The sequence below is a fragment of the Pinus tabuliformis genome, chromosome 6 (genome assembly GCF_031772625.1).
Source record: "Pinus tabuliformis cultivar Carrire ecotype Pingquan chromosome 6, CPIR1, whole genome shotgun sequence".
Taxonomy (NCBI): Eukaryota; Viridiplantae; Streptophyta; class Pinopsida; order Pinales; family Pinaceae; genus Pinus; species Pinus tabuliformis.
Genome location: NC_142292.1, coordinates 170,631,118 through 170,640,110, shown reverse-complemented (window position 1 = coordinate 170,640,110; position 8,993 = coordinate 170,631,118).

Here is an 8,993-nt window from a genome sequence, read left to right as displayed (position 1 = left end):
GTAAACAAGTTATAAAGGAGATTGTTAAGGAAATTAACGAGAGTATGGCAGTTCTATATGCTCAATTATCTGGATTGGGTAAAGATATGGAATTATTACAGAAGACAATGGAAGGCTTGTGTGTCGATGTGATTAGTGTACAACAGAAGGTGGATAACATCAAAATAAAAGTGGAAACTGCTACTGTCGAGGTTTTAAAGGAAGTTTTTGGGGTTAGGGAAGCCACGGTCTACAACGCTGCTGGTGTTGAGGTTGTTGCTGCTAAGGTCACTGTTGTTGCTGCTGAGGTTGATGACAAAGAGGATGTCGCGGAGGAATTGAAGACTATTGTGGATGAACTTGTGGGAGAAGAATTCGATCCCGATAGTTGTTTAAAGTTTTTCGTTTAAATATTATATATGCTATGTCGATGTATAGAATATAGTGGTGTTTTCTGGAGAGTCTACAGTTATAGTTATGCACAAAGACTATATGTAAATAATGTTGGTAGCAAGAAGGTCCCATTCCAATGTAAATTGATGGAAACTGCTGAGAGCACAATCTTGAATTTTGTACGGGACCTAGCCCTTTTCCAGTTGATATTATGAAAATGCTACCTGTTTCTTTAAAAATAATGTAAGTTATAATTATGTATTTCTTCCCAAAACAGTTATAATTATGCAATTTTTCCCAGAGCACTAAGTTGTTGTACAAAACAAAATTACAATATAACAAATTAAAATTTATTATTTTTTATTACTTTTAAATTTATATTACTAATTGAGCTAATATTTAAATATTTACACTCATTTACAAACGCTACAACATCTACCAATACTACAATCTATATTACTTTTAACATTTTATTATTTTTTAATTGAACCAATATATAAATATTAAATATTAATATTAATATTAATATTAATATTAATATTTATATTTATATTTATATTTATATTTATATTTACTCTTACACATCACAAAACCTTTAAACACAATAAAACAAAAACAAATAATAAAAATGATAAAATATCATTCATAGCAATAAAGCAAAATAAATAATAAAAATGACAACCTATCATTCCTATGCCACTTGTTCTAATCGAGAACATATTTTGATTATTGTCGCATAGAATTTAATTCACTTTCCATATCAAAATAGAAAAGGAAAAAATTGCTATGACAAAATAAAGTATATAGATTTAAAAAATATAAATAAACGAAATTATTTGATGGAAGCACATATAATATATATGTGAACAAGTTGATTTTAAGGATTCTTTTAATTCTTAGATGTGTAGTTGATCCACTCTTCTATGTGTGGTTGATCCACTCTTTTATAGCTGTAAATAATTTGGTTGATCACTTAGTTGGATCTTGCTCTCTCTTAGACCATGAATCTTTAAATTTATGGTTTTTCATTGAAAATTGGTGAAAGGTTTATAATTTTTTTTGAAATTTTATATTTAAAAGGTAAAAATCTACATTTAATCGAGTAAAATGATTTAAAAATATAAATAGTGATAAAATAGATTTAACTTTATTTATTTATAAACGAAATAATAATTAAATCTTATCAATATTAACATGATAATAATACAAAAATGATTTTTTTCACCATATTAATTTAAACGACTATTTAATATGTGTAACGTCAAACGTCATTAATCATTACATTAAGAATTTCAATACATGAACTAAAAAAGAATATAATTATATGAGACACCAAATTGGTGTATGAAACCCCCTTGTTTGTGGGACAAGGGATCCACCTTCGGGGAATGATTTCACTGCTAAGTCTATGAAAGCATACACACTCTACCCCTATGGTTTTGAACGTGTAACCTCTTAGGAAGAAACACATACCCTTAACCATTAAACCCACTCAAGCTGTATATTAGGCCCACTCAAGCTATAATATTGGTTACAAGTTACCAAACATAATTATTATATTTACATTTATGTTAATAATTCTAAAGGTTATTATTAGTGCTATTAATAATATTGGTTACACGTTCTGAAACATAATTATTATATTTATATTTATGTTAATAATTCAAAATGTTTTTGTTTTTGGGACTTCCTTTTAAGTTAATTTTGTTAAAAATACCTATAATATAAATTTTCGCTACATAATTTACGAATCCCTAATTGGGGTGCAAGCCGAAGGTATCAGGATTAGGAACTGTCATTCCATAATGATCAAGTTATACGGGCGACGATTTACCACCCTTCTGTATGCATAAGGCATATGGAGAGGTGGTGTAACGACCTACAGTTCTGGGCGTGCAGGTGGACAGTGCGTGCGCGCGGGTAGGCTGAACGAACAACGTTCGATTGAAGCTTGGACGAGTTGCGGTGGGGCATTGGTGCGAGCTCATTGATATGCGACGGTATGTTATGCATATGTGGAGTGGGCGAGCATGTTTATATGCGTGGTAGCATGGTGATAAAGTTATGGAGGCCGACCAACGATGTGTGAAGTCGACAGAGGTTGAGAGCATGCATAGGAGGGGCTGACATGATATTTGGAGACTTTGCGATGGCATGTGGAGTGTTGGGCGAGTCGGCTGGGCAGCCAGACTTCACCCTACACTTGGTATATATTGCAAGAGCGTTGGCTCTCATTTGAAAAGTAATCACTCGCTCAACATCTTCGCTCTACAAGGTAGAGGCGCAGGTCTAGTGCACAATTCTAAGGAGGAGGTGCAGGTTTAGCAATGCGCCCATTCTTGGGCAGGACTGCACGAGGATAACGCGATTGTGGGTGAAGGTGCGGTCAGGAGCGCTCGGCGGTTGGGTGAGGGCGTGCACGGGTGTGTGGCGCCCGGGTTATGCGACGGAGCGCCCAACGATGAAACGTTGGTGGGCGCCTGGTTTGTGCGATGACTTGGCACGGGTTCTTGGGCGACTTGGGTGAGCGCCCGCCCGTCGTGCAAGTGTGCACGGTGTGACTTTTGGTGAAGTGTTGAGATTGTGAACAGAGGTGTGTCTCGGGCAGAGGCGCCTGTGTGTGGCGACTTGGAGGCGCGCCCAAGTTGGGCAAACAACATGATCGTGCGACGAGGTGAACGAAGGGTTGGTGAGTCGTGCGGCAACCGTGCGGAGGTGCCGACAAGCTAGGCAACCGAGTTTGCCGAAGTTGTGAAAATTGGCTAAGTGTAAATTTGGGGTTTCCCAAGATTTAACTTGTACTTTGTAAAAGTGAAGATTGTATAATATATTGATTCAGGCAGACTCATATTGCAGGGAGTTGCCCCTCCCTTTATACTGTTGTGCATTTCTCTTGTATAATGCTGTTTATGTGAATGTTATGGGCTTTCACTTGTATAAAGGAACACATTAATAATACTTGGTAATGAAAATAAGACTAAGTATGGAATGTTAGGCGTAGTCTACAATCGTAAGTATTGGTGAAAAGAAAACGATTGGTAGTGCCGCACCTCGCTATAAGCGGTTGAAAGACTACCGCAGGTGTAGGGGCGTGATAGGTGGCCTCTCACATGCAGTTCATTAATGTGATTAAGGAAGGTGGCAGTAAGAGAGCAACGCCGAGGTTTATGGCATCTCTGTTGTGAGGGTAAGTAAACTTTTTTCTCTAAAAGGAAATTTGGTTATAGACTGGTTTGTGGATTGCTGCGGACTTGAGAAGGTGCTCCTCGTGGTTCTCCACCAGGTTGCAGCCGAATTTTTAGTCTGCTTCGGTCACTCTCTGTGGGTATGTTTCGAGCTTAAGTTTCTTTTGCTTCGTATCCATGTTTGCCACATGTTTATGCTTTTTTCCTAGAGGAATGGGCATATTTTGGTCTCTGATGTTCGATGGAAGTTTCACCATGGTTTTTGGGAAGGAAATTGACGATTCCTATGAAGGTTGGTCTGTATTCTGCATTCTTGTCTCTGTATATTATGGAATTCTGCTTTCCGGCTTGGGAATATACTGGGAGGGACAACTAAGGCCAATAATGTATTCTCTTTGTTTGATTCCCTGGGGCATTGGTAGTGATATTTGAATGGTTGTATTCTGTCATCTATTTTGAGTTTACATGGTTTTGGTTCGTTGTTGTTTGTCTCATGCCCACATCCCAAGCTGCTCAAGGAAGGCTTGGTTGTATTTTTATGGGCTTCGGGATTTGCTCCAACCCATTTTCACTGCTCACTGTAGAGTAGGTTGTTGGTATACTTACTGTGTTTTGCCCTCCCGCCTTCCTAACTTGACAGGTTCTTGAGCAGGTTTTGGAATTGCAAGGTTGATGTGAGTTGGTTAGCCCAGGGTTTGTCGCTTTGGTCTCTGGTCCATATCGTTAAGGGTTTTAGTTATAATTGTCTCATGGCTCATGCCGCCTCGATGAAGGGCCAACAAGCCCGAGGTACCCACCAGGGACTGCTACTGTTGCAATCACCATATCTCTTCCGTATGTTGCCACTGAATTTTCGGACAAATGCGTTGAATTCTTCGCGATCAATTTCGTTATTTTGATTAAAATCATATTCCTGCATGTAGTCGGTATCCACCCATTTTTAAATTTCACCTATCGCAGAATTTTTTTTCAGACGTTTTATATATAATACGAACAACAAATCCAAAAATAAATGTTAAATTTCACAATAAATTAGTCTAACATTTTTATTTTTCGATTCTGTATGCAATTGGAATTAATTAAGTCATTGTTAAAAATAAAACAATTACACTACACTAAAACTAATTACATACCTCTATCATTTTGACCTTGGATTCCTTTGATGGGAGCCCGATTGGCCCGGGGTATCCGAGATTAATCCATTTAAATGCCACTCAGGACTTGGCCCATGGCAAACTTTCTTGTGAGAAATCCCGATGTTTGCAGACACAAAATAGGTTGTTGGCAACAACACATAGAATGCTAAGATTATATGATTCACAATCCTCCAACTTTAATTATTGAATGCCATATTGGTCTCAGGTAGTTTCAATTCTTGTACTCTTGAACACAGAGTACTTTGAGAGACCCCCTATTGCAAGAAAAAAATAGTTCCTGCAACTAAAAGAAAAATAGGTTTTAAGGTGTGGCCGTTTGGCACATTGTATATGGCACATGCTTATAAGTTTAATACTTCAACTAAGGCTTGGGTTTTCCCCTTCAACCATATTAAGGCTGTGAGAACAATACCTAATGGTCAAAACTTTGTGAGAATACTAATATTTTTCTCAAAAGCTAAGGATACCCTATATAGGTAATGTGTGGTGCTTCCTTGTATTGTTCATGACTCCACCATATTAAAGCTGTGAGAATAATACCTAATGGTCAAAACTTTGTGAGAATACTAATATTTTTCTCAAAAGCTAAGGATACCCTATATAGGTAACTTGTGGTGCTTCCTTGTATTATTCATGACTCCATATGCCTTAGAGCTTTTTTCTAGTACCTATGGCATGACATCCTCCCCATATCATTTTCAAGGCCCTAGGACACATACCTATTGCTCAAAAACACCTAGTCACACTAATATTCCAATCATATGCCAATAATATGATTAGGAGGCCATGCGTGGTTGTTTGAGGCATCCTTCTTTGCCCTAGAAGCTTCCTTTAGGGCCTAATATGCATGTTTCCTCCATTGACCATGTCTAGGGCTCTCAGACCCATATCTAGTGCCAAAAAATGATCGCGGTGCCTCTATAAATTGTTAGAGGCAAAGGATTCCCTCAACAAATCATTTGTGGTCGTTCAATGTGTACTTCTTGACCACAGAATCTTCTAAGTTACCTTTAGGGCCAAACTCTTGGGTTTGCAACTTTGACCATATCCACATTCTAGAGACTCATTCTCAATGTTTAAAAGCTCATAATGATATTTATCTCCATCTAGAGACCAAGGATGCCCTAGAAATGTCCTTTGCGTTGCTTCAACTTGTCGTTGATCACCCTAGATGCTTATAAGTTTCCTTTAGGACCTAAACCTTGGGTTTGCTCTCTCAATCATGTCCAAGGACCCAAGACCGATAACCAATTCTCAAAACCTTCTAACAATACCCATATACCCACTTGAAGACCAATGAATCCCTAAAGAGATAATTTATGGTCATTTCAAGTGTCATTCATAACACTTGAGCCCTAGAAGTCACCTAAAACATAGAGGTCAGGTCTGGTGGTATGAGGTTTCATGTTTTCCCTTAGATATGTAGAAGCAATATACTCTAATTAAGGCTTGGGTTCCCCCTTCCCAACCATATCATGGAAATTGACCTCTATTGGTGTTGCTCATAACACTTGAGCCCAAGAAGCTATGTTTAGGGCCCACAGTTATTATTTTCCTCCTTTGATCAACTTCAAATGCCTTAGGATGTTGTTCGCTTACCACGACTATGGTCAAGGCCTCCATAGTCAATCATGTCCCATGAAACATCTTGATGGTAGTCATATCCAACTACAAGGGTAATGAACTCCTAGTGAAGGCTCATATCATTGTGTTTGGGTTTATTCATGGCCCCTAATCTAAAAAATGTCTAAAAAGAATAAATCATATTCTTTGCTAGACCTACCTCTAGACACATTCATAATGATGTCTACTCAAAATAGTGCATGTGTGTTCTAATAGCGCACACACATCTCTAGAACAGATGTGCATTCTATAACACATGCAAACTCTAGAATTTGAGTGATTTATAGCACATTATCGTTCTTTCCATTCAATTATTTTTGGTCAGGAGTGAGAACTTTAGCATACATGTTCATTGATTTGATTTCCTCAAATTTAGGTTTTAAATGACAAAACTCATGGTTTATGATGCAAATACATCAAAACTTCCATTTTTATGAATGACTCTCAATGTCTCTATTGTTCATGTTATTTTTGTATAGACTACACAAATCCATCATAAATAAAACTACACATACATATAGAGTTGGCTACGCAAATTACACACACACACACACACACACACACATATATATATACATATATATAATCGATATGTTTTACTATGTTTAATATAAATTTTTGTGTTGACATATATTAGAATCTTAAAATACATACATATTTTATTCATACTATAGATTTGTATGACCTTAATAACTTATAGGATGAGTTATAGGTTGGACCAAGATCTACAATATAGAAAATAGAAAATTGTTTGAATATGCTAAAACCCTCACCAGGGAAATTTTATGGGATAAATTTTGCCAGTGAACTAATTTTCCACATGTTTTTCCAAAAATAGATTCACTAGTTCCCAGTTAAATTATTTAGGATAAAATTATTTTCTTGTACAAGTAACCAAAGATTTCTAGAAACTATATAATAACCTGATAAAATTGAATATTCTTAAAGAAACATTGTCAATACTTTTATAGTTGGCACATTAAGAATTATTAAGTTTCACCTATCCCCATATTCCCACTTGAGAGGTCCTCTATGGTCATTTGAAGTGTCTTTCATAACCTTAGAGAATTAGAAACCTACTAATACCTCAAGAAGTTAGGTGTAGTGGTATGAGACATTATATTTGGCCTTAGTTACTTAAGAGATTTGTACTTTAGCTAAGGCTTGGTTGTCCCCCCTCAACCATATTGTAACACCCCACCCCACGTTTACCGCTTTTACAAGCTCACCAGGATACACATGAGTTGAGAATTGCTATGCATGACTCAACCTCCAAGAGTCAGTTATGGAAATGGGGTCCATTTCCAACTTACTAAAACCATCCAGAGACACATGATCACATTGTTATCAACCTAACTTGACCCAACAATATTTCCTTTCAGTTTCGTTTCCTTCAATTTAACTCCACTTTCTATTTTTGGCAGTTTTTTGGCTCCTAAACTTCCGAGGCTATTTTTAGGGCCTAAACGACATTTTTAGGGAAATCAGAGAGATTGGAGATGTACCAAAATGCATATCATATATTGTTTTTTTGATATTCTCATGGAGATCTTCGAAATGACATATCATGGTAGTCAAACGAAGATCGTATGCCAAATTTATGACCCTGGGAAGTTGGCAGTCCAAATTATTCATTTATACAAACACTATGTGACTATGGTACCTGTTGGTCATGAATGCATAGGTTGTTCATTGTTTTCATTAGTTCATAGGATATTCATCAAGAAGTCTTGTTGTCCTCCAGAACTAGTTGCACTAAAGCACAGATTAGCACATGCGTTCATATAAATCAACCACGAGGCATCAAACTATGAATTAGATCTAGATCAAGAACATATAATATAATAATAAATATACCATGCATGTAACCAACATTTAACTAGAATGAAGCCATGGAAAACAAGTCATATAAACAACAATAAATAACCATTTATGCTCATTGATCATCAATAAAGAATAGCACATATTAAAATATGCATAGTACCAACCAAGTCAGGGACTTCCAGATCCCACCATACCATAGATTGGGTTGAACCGAATCTCTCTTTCAGCCAATCACCCCCATGCCATATTCCAAGCTTGAATGTGGGATTACAAGGGATAAACCAAAACATAACCAAACATGGAATCCAAAGGTTAAACCACCTCCACCCTCAAGCCACAATGATCTCACCTAAACCAGTCCAAAGATAACCTAAACCAACACATGCTTGGATGCCTCAAAATTTCTTCACCATACCTAAAGGAATTTTCCTGTCTCCACCCCCCGTCAAAGGGTTTCCTAGCGAAAACCATATGCACCCCCAACCCTTGGGATTTTCTTGAGACCACCTCAACTAGGATCCAAAATCGACTGACAATCCAAAGCTCAACTAAATAAGAAACCCACTACATCATGGCTATCTAGGAAATGGCATAGACAAGGTTGTACATGACTGTCACTCTAGGAAATCACCATGCCAATGATAGAAAAATAACATGTAAACCAATGCATGTACCATGCATTCAAATCCCAACAAGATAAATCAAACATTGCAACTGTTACCTGTAAAATATTCTTGCTGGTTGTTATTTCTTCGCTTGATTTCTACCCTTGTCCACTATTGGCCTTTGCTTGCTTGCTTGTGTCCAAGTGCTTTCTCTCTTGTTGTAGTTG